This window comes from Balaenoptera acutorostrata, chromosome 4, assembly GCF_949987535.1.
Source record: "Balaenoptera acutorostrata chromosome 4, mBalAcu1.1, whole genome shotgun sequence".
Classification (NCBI taxonomy): Eukaryota; Metazoa; Chordata; class Mammalia; order Artiodactyla; family Balaenopteridae; genus Balaenoptera; species Balaenoptera acutorostrata.
In genome coordinates, this window is record NC_080067.1 from 91,499 (window position 1) to 107,107 (window position 15,609).

Here is a 15,609-nt window from a genome sequence, read left to right on the forward strand (position 1 = left end):
CGTATAAATTGGGAAAACTAAAAATCAGCAAGACACAGGCACCCCAAAGTTTAGGGCTGCTCTGTTGACAAGAACCCCCACTTCATTACACCTTAAATATCCTAGGAAAGAGAAAAGTGGATAAAGAAGTTGTGGTCCTCATGTACAATGGAATATCACTCAGCCATGAAATCAACGTCATAAGGCTAGTAGCAGCACGATGACTGGATTTAGGTACGACGATTCTAAGTGAAATAAGTCACACAGAAAAAGACACTTATCATAAGAAATCACTTATAGAGGGAATGTAAAAACCGCTACACTTGAACTGAATTACAAAACAGAACAGAGTCACACGTTCAGAAAACACACTATGGCTGCTGAACGGGAAAGGTGAGGTGGGGTGATGCATAAAACAAGGGTTTCAAATTAGCTCAGATACCGTTCCATAAGCCCAATATGTAGTAGACAAGACCTACTCCTTGCTCAGTGAACTGGACTCAACACCCCCTATTCACCGCACAAGAATATATCTGACTAGTAAGAATCTTCAAACCTATGTATTGATATCTCTCTGTAAGTGAGTCAAGGGGGTGTAAAGCGGCATAAACACAGCCGTGAAAAGCAGCTAAACCCCATTATAAAAATAAATTACTTTTCAAAACCCGTGAAACAAAGACAGTGAAAGAGAGAGAAATTCTTACAAAATTCGTTCAGGGGCTGTGATGCAACCTGGATTGACCATATCTAGACACACAGCTGATTGAGACATAAGGGTGGACACTCTTGGGGCTCAGAGTTTTGGTGAGGTTGCATGAGCCAACGCAGACCCTTTAAAGTAATAGTGCATGGTACCCATCCCATGGGTCCCAAATCTCCAGGTTCAAGGGCATCTTCCTACGTCGAAAACATGCATGAGAAACCCAGAAGATGGTACACCGTGTGATCGGGAAAGGTTTCTAAAACGCACCTCATTTCTGATCTCCTTGTGCTCGGGTTCGCCATTCCAGCCGCTTTCCTAGCCATCTCCCTCCTTGGAGAATCAGCACCTTTAACCTCCTGTTCCGTACAGGTTGCAATTTGTCCTGAGGATGAACGGGAAGAGGGGGAACCAATGAGAGACTAGCTCTAGGGGTTGGGACAGGCACAGGTCACTCTATTTTCCCATCAGGAAGAAGAATTAACCACAAGCTCAGCCTGCCCCCCAGAACCAGAAGAGGGCCTGAAGCAATCCTGCACTTTTGCAGCCAGCTCCCAAAACAGCGACTGGAAAAATGGAGCTCAGGGGCACTGCAATTCACAAACCTGCAGAGTTATAAATGATAACTCTCGTCCACAAATAGATTGAGGGAAGGCAAAGAAGAGACTTTGAAAGCAAGGCAGAATTGCAGGAAACAGATTTCAGGAGGTAGATTCGAATCGCCTTGAAAGCACATGAAAAGCGGCAAAACGTGGACAATGATGCCCTTGGCCAAAAAGGGCATATGCGTTTTTTCCTGACTATATTCAGGAAAAAACGCATACGCCCTTTTTGGCCAACCAAGCCACCTGGAAAGGCAAATCAGCGCTCCAAAGAAGTCTCGCTTCCCAGCGGGCAAAAGGGCCATGCGGAAAAAAGTGTCCAAACCAGAAATGCAGGACCGGCCATGGAGAAATGGGAGCCTTGCTACGCTGATGGGCGGGATGTAAATTGCCAACAGCCACTCTGGAGAAGTGTACGGTGTGTCCTGAAACATCTAAAAAACACAGCTTGGAGAGCATAGGGCACTTCCACTCATGGGCGTATAAATTGGGAAAACTAAAAATCAGCAAGACACAGGCACCCCAAAGTTTAGGGCTGCTCTGTTGACAAGAACCCCCACTTCATTACACCTTAAATATCCTAGGAAAGAGAAAAGTGGATAAAGAAGTTGTGGTCCTCATGTACAATGGAATATCACTCAGCCATGAAATCAACGTCATAAGGCTAGTAGCAGCACGATGACTGGATTTAGGTACGACGATTCTAAGTGAAATAAGTCACACAGAAAAAGACACTTATCATAAGAAATCACTTATAGAGGGAATGTAAAAACCGCTACACTTGAACTGAATTACAAAACAGAACAGAGTCACACGTTCAGAAAACACACTATGGCTGCTGAACGGGAAAGGTGAGGTGGGGTGATGCATAAAACAAGGGTTTCAAATTAGCTCAGATACCGTTCCATAAGCCCAATATGTAGTAGACAAGACCTACTCCTTGCTCAGTGAACTGGACTCAACACCCCCTATTCACCGCACAAGAATATATCTGACTAGTAAGAATCTTCAAACCTATGTATTGATATCTCTCTGTAAGTGAGTCAAGGGGGTGTAAAGCGGCATAAACACAGCCGTGAAAAGCAGCTAAACCCCATTATAAAAATAAATTACTTTTCAAAACCCGTGAAACAAAGACAGTGAAAGAGAGAGAAATTCTTACAAAATTCGTTCAGGGGCTGTGATGCAACCTGGATTGACCATATCTAGACACACAGCTGATTGAGACATAAGGGTGGACACTCTTGGGGCTCAGAGGTTTGGTGAGGTTGCATGAGCCAACGCAGACCCTTTAAAGTAATACTGCATGGTACCCATCCCATGGGTCCCAAATCTCCAGGTTCAAGGGCATCTTCCTACGTCGAAAACATGCATGAGAAACCCAGAAGATGGTACACCGTGTGATCGGGAAAGGTTTCTAAAACGCACCTCATTTCTCATCTCCTTGTGCTCGGGTTCGCCATTCCAGCCGCTTTCCTAGCCATCTCCCTCCTTGGAGAATCAGCACCTTTAACCTCCTGTTCCGTACAGGTTGCAATTTGTCCTGAGGATGAACGGGAAGAGGGGGAACCAATGAGAGACTAGCTCTAGGGGTTGGGACAGGCACAGGTCACTCTATTTTCCCATCAGGAAGAAGAATTAACCACAATCTCAGCCTGCCCCCCAGAACCAGAAGAGGGCCTGAAGCAATCCTGCACTTTTGCGGCCAGCTCCCAAAAGAGCGACTGGAAAAATGGAGCTCAGGGGCACTGCAATTCACAAACCTGCAGAGTTATAAATGATAACTCTCGTCCACAAATAGATTGAGGGAAGGCAACGAAGAGGCTTTGAAAGCAAGGCAGAATTGCAGGAAACAGATTTCAGGAGGTAGATTCGAATCGCCTTGAAAGCACATGAAAAGCGGCAAAACGTGGACAATGATGCCCTTGGCCAAAAAGGGCGTATGCGTTTTTTCCTGAATATATTCAGGAAAAAACGCATACGCCCTTTTTGGCCAACGAAGCCACCTGGAAAGGCAAATCAGCGCTCCAAAGATGTCTCGTTTCCCAGCGGGCAAAAGGGCCATGCGGAAAAAAGTGTCCAAACCAGAAATGCAGGACCGGCCATGGAGAAATGGGAGCCTTGCTACGCTGATGGGCGGGATGTAAATTGCCAACAGTCACTCTGGAGAAGTGTACGATGTGTCCTGAAACATCTAAAAAACACAGCTTGGAGAGCATAGGGGACTTCCACTCATGGGCGTATAAATTGGGAAAACTAAAAATCAGCAAGACACAGGCACCCCAAAGTTTAGGGCTGCTCTGTTGACAAGAACCCCCACTTCATTACACATTCAATATCCTAGGAAAGAGAAAAGTGGATAAAGAAGTTGTGGTCCTCATGTACAATGGAATATCACTCAGCCATGAAATCAACGTCATAAGGCTAGTAGCAGCACGATGACTGGATTTAGGTACGACGATTGTAAGTGAAATAAGTCACACAGAAAAAGACACTTATCATAAGATATCACTTATTGAGGGAATGTAAAAACCGCTACACTTGAACTGAATTACAAAACAGAACAGAGTCACACGTTCAGAAAACACACTATGGCTGCTGAACGGGAAAGGTGAGGTGGGGTGATGCATAAAACAAGGGTTTCAAATTAGCTCAGATACCGTTCCATAAACCCAATATGTAGTAGACAAGACCTACTCCTTGCTCAGTGAACTGGACTCAACACCCCCTATTCACCACACAAGAATATATCTGACTAGTAAGAATCTTCAAACCTATGTATTGATATCTCTCTGTAAGTGAGTCAAGGGGGTGTAAAGCGGCCTAAACACAGCCGTGAAAAGCAGCTAAACCCCATTATAAAAATAAATTACTTTTCAAAACCCGTGAAACAAAGACAGTGAAAGAGAGAGAAATTCTTACAAAATTCGTTCAGGGGCTGTGATGCAACCTGGATTGACCATATCTAGACCCACAGCTGATTGAGACATAAGGGTGGACACTCTTGGGGCTCAGAGGTTTGGTGAGGTTGCATGAGCCAACGCAGACCCTTTAAAGTAATAGTGCATGGTACCCATCCCATGGGTCCCAAATCTCCAGGTTCAAGGGCATCTTCCTACGTCGAAAACATGCATGAGAAACCCAGAAGATGGTACACCGTGTGATCGGGAAAGGTTTCTAAAACGCACCTCATTTCTCATCTCCTTGTGCTCGGGTTCGCCATTCCAGCCGCTTTCCTAGCCATCTCCCTCCTTGGAGAATCAGCACCTTTAACCTCCTGTTCCGTACAGGTTGCAATTTGTCCTGAAGATGAACGGGAAGAGGGGGAACCAATGAGAGACTAGCTCTAAGGGTTGGGACAGGCACAGGTCACTCTATTTTCCCATCAGGAAGAAGAATTAACCACAAGCTCAGCCTGCCCCCCAGAACCAGAAGAGGGCCTGAAGCAATCCTGCACTTTTGCGGCCAGCTCCCAAAAAAGCGACTGGAAAAATGGAGCTCAGGGGCACTGCAATTCACAAACCTGCAGAGTTATAAATGATAACTCTCGTCCACAAATATATTGAGGGAAGGCAAAGAAGAGGCTTTGAAAGCAAGGCAGAATTGCAGGAAACAGATTTCAGGAGGTAGATTCGAATCGCCTTGAAAGCACATGAAAAGCGGCAAAACGTGGACAATGATGCCCTTGGCCAAAAAGGGCGTATGCGTTTTTTCCTGACTATATTCAGGAAAAAACGCATACGCCCTTTTTGGCCAACCAAGCCACCTGGAAAGGCAAATCAGCGCTCCAAAGAAGTCTCGCTTCCCAGCGGGCAAAAGGGCCATGCGGAAAAAAGTGTCCAAACCAGAAATGCAGGACCGGCCATGGAGAAATGGGAGCCTTGCTACGCTGATGGGCGGGATGTAAATTGCCAACAGCCACTCTGGAAAAGTGTACGGTGTGTCCTGAAACATCTAAAAAACACAGCTTGGAGAGCATATGGCACTTCCACTCATGGGCGTATAAATTGGGAAAACTAAAAATCAGCAAGACACAGGCACCCCAAAGTTTAGGGCTGCTCTGTTGACAAGAACCCCCACTTCATTACACCTTAAATATCCTAGGAAAGAGAAAAGTGGATAAAGAAGTTGTGGTCCTCATGTAATGGAATATCACTCAGCCATGAAATCAACGTCATAAGGCTAGTAGCAGCACGATGAGTGGATTTAGGTACGACGATTCTAAGTGAAATAAGTCACACAGAAAAAGACACTTATCATAAGAAATCACTTATAGAGGGAATGTAAACACCGCTACACTTGAACTGAATTACAAAACAGAACAGAGTCACACGTTCAGAAAACACACTATGGCTGCTGAACGGGAAAGGTGAGGTTTGGTGATGCATAAAACAAGGGTTTCAAATTAGCTCAGATACCGTTCCATAAGCCCAATATGTAGTAGACAAGACCTACTCCTTGCTCAGTGAACTGGACTCAACACCCCCTATTCACCGCACAAGAATATATCTGACTAGTAAGAATCTTCAAACCTATGTATTGATATCTCTCTGTAAGTGAGTCAAGGGGGTGTAAAGCGGCATAAACACAGCCGTGAAAAGCAGCTAAACCCCATTATAAAAATAAATTACTTTTCAAAACCCGTGAAACAAAGACAGTGAAAGAGAGAGAAATTCTTACAAAATTCGTTCAGGGGCTGTGATGCAACCTGGATTGACCATATCTAGACCCACAGCTGATTGAGACATAAGGGTGGACACTCTTGGGGCTCAGAGGTTTGGTGAGGTTGCATGAGCCAACGCAGACCCTTTAAAGTAATAGTGCATGGTACCCATCCCATGGGTCCCAAATCTCCAGGTTCAAGGGCATCTTCCTACGTCGAAAACATGCATGAGAAACCCAGAAGATGGTACACCGTGTGATCGGGAAAGGTTTCTAAAACGCACCTCATTTCTCATCTCCTTGGGCTCGGGTTCGCCATTCCAGCCGCTTTCCTAGCCATCTCCCTCCTTGGAGAATCAGCACCTTTAACCTCCTGTTCCGTACAGGTTGCAATTTGTCCTGAGGATGAACGGGAAGAGGGGGAACCAATGAGAGACTAGCTCTAGGGGTTGGGACAGGCACAGGTCACTCTATTTTCCCATCAGGAAGAAGAATTAACCACAATCTCAGCCTGCCCCCCAGAACCAGAAGAGGGCCTGAAGCAATCCTGCACTTTTGCGGCCAGCTCCCAAAACAGCGACTGGAAAAATGGAGCTCAGGGGCACTGCAATTCACAAACCTGCAGAGTTATAAATGATAACTCTCGTCCACAAATAGATTGAGGGAAGGTAACGAAGAGGCTTTGAAAGCAAGGCAGAATTGCAGGAAACAGATTTCAGGAGGTAGATTCGAATCGCCTTGAAAGCACATGAAAAGCGGCAAAACGTGGACAATGATGCCCTTGGCCAAAAAGGGCGTATGCGTTTTTTCCTGAATATATTCAGGACAAAACGCATACGCCCTTTTTGGCCAACGAAGCCACCTGGAAAGGCAAATCAGCGCTCCAAAGATGTCTCGTTTCCCAGCGGGCAAAAGGGCCATGCGGAAAAAAGTGTCCAAACCAGAAATGCAGGACCGGCCATGGAGAAATGGGAGCCTTGCTACGCTGATGGGCGGGATGTAAATTGCCAACAGTCACTCTGGAGAAGTGTACGATGTGTCCTGAAACATCTAAAAAACACAGCTTGGAGAGCATAGGGGACTTCCACTCATGGGCGTATAAATTGGGAAAACTAAAAATCAGCAAGACACAGGCACCCCAAAGTTTAGGGCTGCTCTGTTGACAAGAACCCCCACTTCATTACACATTCAATATCCTAGGAAAGAGAAAAGTGGATAAAGAAGTTGTGGTCCTCATGTACAATGGAATATCACTCAGCCATGAAATCAACGTCATAAGGCTAGTAGCAGCACGATGAGTGGATTTAGGTACGACGATTGTAAGTGAAATAAGTCACACAGAAAAAGACACTTATCATAAGATATCACTTATTGAGGGAATGTAAAAACCGCTACACTTGAACTGAATTACAAAACAGAACAGAGTCACACGTTCAGAAAACACACTATGGCTGCTGAACGGGAAAGGTGAGGTGGGGTGATGCATAAAACAAGGGTTTCAAATTAGCTCAGATACCGTTCCATAAACCCAATATGTAGTAGACAAGACCTACTCCTTGCTCAGTGAACTGGACTCAACACCCCCTATTCACCACACAAGAATATATCTGACTAGTAAGAATCTTCAAACCTATGTATTGATATCTCTCTGTAAGTGAGTCAAGGGGGTGTAAAGCGGCCTAAACACAGCCGTGAAAAGCAGCTAAACCCCATTATAAAAATAAATTACTTTTCAAAACCCGTGAAACAAAGACAGTGAAAGAGAGAGAAATTCTTACAAAATTCGTTCAGGGGCTGTGATGCAACCTGGATTGACCATATCTAGACCCACAGCTGATTGAGACATAAGGGTGGACACTCTTGGGGCTCAGAGGTTTGGTGAGGTTGCATGAGCCAACGCAGACCCTTTAAAGTAATAGTGCATGGTACCCATCCCATGGGTCCCAAATCTCCAGGTTCAAGGGCATCTTCCTACGTCGAAAACATGCATGAGAAACCCAGAAGATGGTACACCGTGTGATCGGGAAAGGTTTCTAAAACGCACCTCATTTCTCATCTCCTTGGGCTCGGGTTCGCCATTCCAGCCGCTTTCCTAGCCATCTCCCTCCTTGGAGAATCAGCACCTTTAACCTCCTGTTCCGTACAGGTTGCAATTTGTCCTGAGGATGAACGGGAAGAGGGGGAACCAATGAGAGACTAGCTCTAGTAGTTGGGACAGGCACAGATCACTCTATTTTCCCATCAGGAAGAAGAATTAACCACAAGCTCAGCCTGCCCCCCAGAACCAGAAGAGGGCCTGAAGCAATCCTGCACTTTTGCGGCCAGCTCCCAAAAAAGCGACTGGAAAAATGGAGCTCAGGGGCACTGCAATTCACAAACCTGCAGAGGTATAAATGATAACTCTCGTCCACAAATAGATTGAGGGAAGGCAACGAAGAGGCTTTGAAAGCAAGGCAGAATTGCAGGAAACAGATTTCAGGAGGTAGATTCGAATCGCCTTGAAAGCACATGAAAAGCGGCAAAACGTGGACAATGATGCCCTTGGCCAAAAAGGGCGTATGCGTTTTTTCCTGACTATATTCAGGAAAAAACGCATACGCCCTTTTTGGCCAACCAAGCCACCTGGAAAGGCAAATCAGCGCTCCAAAGAAGTCTGGCTTCCCAGCGGGCAAAAGGGCCATGCGGAAAAAAGTGTCCAAACCAGAAATGCAGGACCGGCCATGGAGAAATGGGAGCCTTGCTACGCTGATGGGCGGGATGTAAATTGCCAACAGTCACTCTGGAGAAGTGTACGGTGTGTCCTGAAACATCTAAAAAACACAGCTTGGAGAGCATAGGGGACTTCCACTCATGGGCGTATAAATTGGGAAAACTAAAAATCAGCAAGACACAGGCAGCCCAAAGTTTAGGGCTCCTCTGTTGACAAGAACCCCCACTTCATTACACCTTAAATATCCTAGGAAAGAGAAAAGTGGATAAAGAAGTTGTGGTCCTCATGTACAATGGAATATCACTCAGCCATGAAATCAACGTCATAAGGCTAGTAGCAGCACGATGACTGGATTTAGGTACGACGATTCTAAGTGAAATAAGTCACACAGAAAAAGACACTTATCATAAGATATCACTTATAGAGAGAATGTAAAAACCGCTACACTTGAACTGAATTACAAAACAGAACAGAGTCACACGTTCAGAAAACACACTATGGCTGCTGAACGGGAAAGGTGAGGTGGGGTGATGCATAAAACAAGGGTTTCAAATTAGCTCAGATACCGTTCCATAAACCCAATATGTAGTAGACAAGACCTACTCCTTGCTCAGTGAACTGGACTCAACACCCCCTATTCACCACACAAGAATATATCTGACTAGTAAGAATCTTCAAACCTATGTATTGATATCTCTCTGTAAGTGAGTCAAGGGGGTGTAAAGCGGCCTAAACACAGCCGTGAAAAGCAGCTAAACCCCATTATAAAAATAAATTACTTTTCAAAACCCGTGAAACAAAGACAGTGAAAGAGAGAGAAATTCTTACCAAATTCGTTCAGGGGCTGTGATGCAACCTGGATTGACCATATCTAGACCCACAACTGATTGAGACATAAGGGTGGACACTCTTGGGGCTCAGAGGTTGGTGAGGTTGCATGAGCCAACGCAGACCCTTTAAAGTAATAGTGCATGGTACCCATCCCATGGGTCCCAAATCTCCAGGTTCAAGGGCATCTTCCTACATCGAAAACATGCATGAGAAACCCAGAAAATGGTACACCGTGTGATCGGGAAAGGTTTCTAAAACGCACCTCATTTCTCATCTCCTTGTGCTCGGGTTCGCCATTCCAGCCGCTTTCCTAGCCATCTCCCTCCTTGGAGAATCAGCAACTTTAACCTCCTGTTCCGTACAGGTTGCAATTTGTCCTGAGGATGAACGGGAAGAGGGGCAACCATTGAGAGACTAGCTCTAGTAGTTGGGACAGGCACAGGTCACTCTATTTTCCCATCAGGAAGAAGAATTAACCACAAGCTCAGCCTGCCCCCCAGAACCAGAAGAGGGCCTGTAGCAATCCTGCACTTTTGCGGCCAGCTCCCAAAAAAGCGACTGGAAAAATGGAGCTCAGGGGCACTGCAATTCACAAACCTGCAGAGGTATAAATGATAACTCTCGTCCACAAATAGATTGAGGGAAGGCAACGAAGAGGCTTTGAAAGCAAGGCAGAATTGCAGGAAACAGATTTCAGGAGGTAGATTCGAATCGCCTTGAAAGCACATGAAAAGCGGCAAAACGTGGACAATGATGCCCTTGGCCAAAAAGGGCGTATGCGTTTTTTCCTGAATATATTCAGGAAAAAACGCATACGCCCTTTTTGGCCAACCAAGCCACCTGGAAAGGCAAATCAGCGCTCCAAAGAAGTCTGGCTTCCCAGCGGGCAAAAGGGCCATGCGGAAAAAAGTGTCCAAACCAGAAATGCAGGACCGGCCATGGAGAAATGGGAGCCTTGCTACGCTGATGGGCGGGATGTAAATTGCCAACAGCCACTCTGGAGAAGTGTACGGTGTGTCTTGAAACATCTAAAAAACACAGCTTGGAGAGCATAGGGCACTTCCACTCATGGGCGTATAAATTGGGAAAACTAAAAATCAGCAAGACACAGGCACCCCAAAGTTTAGGGCTGCTCTGTTGACAAAACCCCCACTTCATTACACCTTAAATATCCTAGGAAAGAGAAAAGTGGATAAAGAAGTTGGGGTCCTCATGAACAATGGAATATCACTCAGCCATGAAATCAACGTCATAAGGCTAGTAGCAGCACGATGAGTGGATTTAGGTACGACGATTCTAAGTGAAATAAGTCACACAGAAAAAGACACTTATCATAAGAAATCACTTATAGAGGGAATGTAAAAACCGCTACACTTGAACTGAATTACAAAACAGAACAGAGTCACACGTTCAGAAAACACACTATGGTTGCTGAACGGGAAAGGTGAGGTGGGGTGATGCATAAAACAAGGGTTTCAAATTAGCTCAGATACCGTTCCATAAACCCAATATGTAGTAGACAAGACCTACTCCTTGCTCAGTGAACTGGACTCAACACCCCCTATTCACCGCACAAGAATATATCTGACTAGTAATAATCTTCAAACCTATGTATTGATATCTCTCTGTAAGTGAATCAAGGGGGTGTAAAGCGGCATAAACACAGCCGTGAAAAGCAGCTAAACCCCATTATGAAAATAAATTACTTTTCAAAACCCGTGAAACAAAGACAGTGAAAGCGAGAGAAATTCTTACAAAATTCGTTCAGGGGCTGTGATGCAACCTGGATTGACCATATCTAGACACACAGCTGATTGAGACATAAGGGTGGACACTCTTGGGGCTCAGAGGTTTGGTGAGGTTGCATGAGCCAACGCAGACCCTTTAAAGTAATACTGCATGGTACCCATCCCATGGGTCCCAAATCTCCAGGTTCAAGGGCATCTTCCTACGTCGAAAACATGCATGAGAAACCCAGAAGATGGTACACCGTGTGATCGGGAAAGGTTTCTAAAACGCACCTCATTTCTCATCTCCTTGTGCTCGGGTTCGCCATTCCAGCCGCTTTCCTAGCCATCTCCCTCCTTGGAGAATCAGCACCTTTAACCTCCTGTTCCGTACAGGTTGCAATTTGTCCTGAGGATGAACGGGAAGAGGGGGAACCAATGAGAGACAAGCTCTAGGGGTTGGGACAGGCACAGGTCACTCTATTTTCCCATCAGGAAGAAGAATTAACCACAAGCTCAGCCTGCCCCCCAGAACCAGAAGAGGGCCTGAAGCAATCCTGCACTTTTGCGGCCAGCTCCCAAAAAATCGACTAGAAAAATGGAGCTCAGGGGCACTGCAATTCACAAACCTGCAGAGTTATAAATGATAACTCTCGTCCACAAATAGATTGAGGGAAGGCAAAGAAGAGGCTTTGAAAGCAAGGCAGAATTGCAGGAAACAGATTTCAGGAGGTAGATTCGAATCGCATTGAAAGCACATGAAAAGCGGCAAAACGTGGACAATGATGCCCTTGGCCAAAAAGGGCGTATGCGTTTTTTCCTGACTATATTCAGGAAAAAACGCATACGCCCTTTTTGGCCAACCAAGCCACCTGGAAAGGCAAATCAGCGCTCCAAAGAAGTCTCGCTTCCCAGCGGGCAAAAGGGCCATGCGGAAAAAAGTGTCCAAACCAGAAATGCAGGACCGGCCATGGAGAAATGGGAGCCTTGCTACGCTGATGGGCGGGATGTAAATTGCCAACAGCCACTCTGGAGAAGTGTACGGTGTGTCCTGAAACATCTAAAAAACACAGCTTGGAGAGCATAGGGCACTTCCACTCATGGGCGTATAAATTGGGAAAACTAAAAATCAGCAAGACACAGGCACCCCAAAGTTTAGGGCTGCTCTGTTGACAAGAACCCCCACTTCATTACACCTTAAATATCCTAGGAAAGAGAAAAGTGGATAAAGAAGTTGTGGTCCTCATGTACAATGGAATATCACTCAGCCATGAAATCAACGTCATAAGTCTAGTAGCAGCACGATGACTGGATTTAGGTACGACGATTCTAAGTGAAATAAGTCACACAGAAAAAGACACTTATCATAAGAAATCACTTATAGAGGGAATGTAAACACCGCTACACTTGAACTGAATTACAAAACAGAACAGAGTCACACGTTCAGAAAACACACTATGGCTGCTGAACGGGAAAGGTGAGGTGGGGTGATGCATAAAACAAGGGTTTCAAATTAGCTCAGATACCGTTCCATAAACCCAATATGTAGTAGACAAGACCTACTCCTGGCTCAGTGAACTGGACTCAACACCCCCTATTCACCGCACAAGAATATATCTGACTAGTAAGAATCTTCAAACCTATGTATTGATATCTCTCTGTAAGTGAGTCAAGGGGGTGTAAAGCGGCCTAAACACAGCCGTGAAAAGCAGCTAAACCCCATTATAAAAATAAATTACTTTTCAAAACCCGTGAAACAAAGACAGTGAAAGAGAGAGAAATTCTTACAAAATTCGTTCAGGGGCTGTGATGCAACCTGGATTGACCATATCTAGACCCACAGCTGATTGAGACATAAGGGTGGACACTCTTGGGGCTCAGAGGTTTGGTGAGGTTGCATGAGCCAATGCAGACCCTTTAAAGTAATAGTGCATGGTACCCATCCCATGGGTCCCAAATCTCCAGGTTCAAGGGCATCTTCCTACGTCGAAAACATGCATGAGAAACCCAGAAGATGGTACACCGTGTGATCGGGAAAGGTTTCTAAAACGCACCTCATTTCTCATCTCCTTGTGCTCGGGTTCGCCATTCCAGCCGCTTTCCTAGCCATTTCCCTCCTTGGAGAATCAGCACCTTTAACCTCCTGTTCCGTACAGGTTGCAATTTGTCCTGAGGATGAACGGGAAGTGGGGGAACCAATGAGAGACTAGCTCTAGGGGTTGGGACAGGCACAAGTCACTCTATTTTCCCATCAGGAAGAAGAATTAATCACAAGCTCAGCCTGCCCCCCAGAACCAGAAGAGGGCCTGAAGCAATCCTGCACTTTTGCGGCCAGCTCCCAAAAAAGCGACTGGAAAAATGGAGCTCAGGGGCACTGCAATTCACAAACCTGCAGAGTTATAAATGATAACTCTCGTCCACAAATATATTGAAGGAAGGCAACGAAGAGGCTTTGAAAGCAAGGCAGAATTGCAGGAAACAGATTTCAGGAGGTAGATTCGAATCGCCTTGAAAGCACATGAAAAGCGGCAAAACGTGGACAATGATGCCCTTGGCCAAAAAGGGCGTATGCGTTTTTTCCTGAATATATTCAGGAAAAAACGCATACGCCCTTTTTGGCCAACGAAGCCACCTGGAAAGGCAAATCAGCGCTCCAAAGATGTCTCGTTTCTCAGCGGGCAAAAGGGCCATGCGGAAAAAAGTGTCCAAACCAGAAATGCAGGACCGGCCATGGAGAAATGGGAGCCTTGCTACGCTGATGGGCGGGATGTAAATTGCCAACAGTCACTCTGGAGAAGTGTACGGTGTGTCCTGAAACATCTAAAAAACACAGCTTGGAGAGCATAGGGGACTTCCACTCATGGGCGTATAAATTTGGAAAACTAAAAATCAGCAAGACACAGGCACCCCAAAGTTTAGGGCTGCTCTGTTGACAAGAACCCCCACTTCATTACACAATCAATATCCTAGGAAAGAGAAAAGTGGATAAAGAAGTTGTGGTCCTCATGTACAATGGAATATCACTCAGCCATGAAATCAACGTCATAAGGCTAGTAGCAGCACGATGACTGGATTTAGGTACGACGATTGTAAGTGAAATAAGTCACACAGAAAAAGACACTTATCATAAGATATCACTTATTGAGGGAATGTAAAAACCGCTACACTTGAACTGAATTACAAAACAGAACAGAGTCACACGTTCAGAAAACACACTATGGCTGCTGAACGGGAAAGGTGAGGTGGGGTGATGCATAAAACAAGGGTTTCAAATTAGCTCAGATACCGTTCCATAAACCCAATATGTAGTAGACAAGACCTACTCCTTGCTCAGTGAACTGGACTCAACACCCCCTATTCACCACACAAGAATATATCTGACTAGTAAGAATCTTCAAACCTATGTATTGATATCTCTCTGTAAGTGAGTCAAGGGGGTGTAAAGCGGCCTAAACACAGCCGTGAAAAGCAGCTAAACCCCATTATAAAAATAAATTACTTTTCAAAACCCGTGAAACAAAGACAGTGAAAGAGAGAGAAATTCTTACAAAATTCGTTCAGGGGCTGTGATGCAACCTGGATTGACCATATCTAGACCCACAGCTGATTGAGACATAAGGGTGGACACTCTTGGGGCTCAGAGGTTTGGTGAGGTTGCATGAGCCAACGCAGACCCTTTAAAGTAATAGTGCATGGTACCCATCCCATGGGTCCCAAATCTCCAGGTTCAAGGGCATCTTCCTACGTCGAAAACATGCATGAGAAACCCAGAAGATGGTACACCGTGTGATCGGGAAAGGTTTCTAAAACGCACCTCATTTCTCATCTCCTTGTGCTCGGGTTCGCCATTCCAGCCGCTTTCCTAGCCATCTCCCTCCTTGGAGAATCAGCAACTTTAACCTCCTGTTCCGTACCGGTTGCAATTTGTCCTGAGGATGAACGGGAAGAGGGGGAACCAATGAGAGACTAGCTCTAGGGGTTGGGACAGGCACAGGTCACTCTATTTTCCCATCAGGAAGAAGAATTAACCACAAGCTCAGCCTGCCCCCCAGAACCAGAAGAGGGCCTGAAGCAATCCTGCACTTTTGCGGCCAGCTCCCAAAAAAGCGACTGGAAAAATGGAGCTCAGGGGCACTGCAATTCACAAACCTGCAGAGTTATAAATGATAACTCTCGTCCACAAATAGATTGAGGGAAGGCAAAGAAGAGGCTTTGAAAGCAAGGCAGAATTGCAGGAAACAGATTTCAGGAGGTAGATTCGAATCGCCTTGAAAGCACATGAAAAGCGGCAAAACGTGGACAATGATGCCCTTGGCCAAAAAGGGCGTATGCGTTTTTTCCTGACTATATTCAGGAAAAAACGCATACGCCCTTTTTGGCCAACCAAGCCACCTGGAA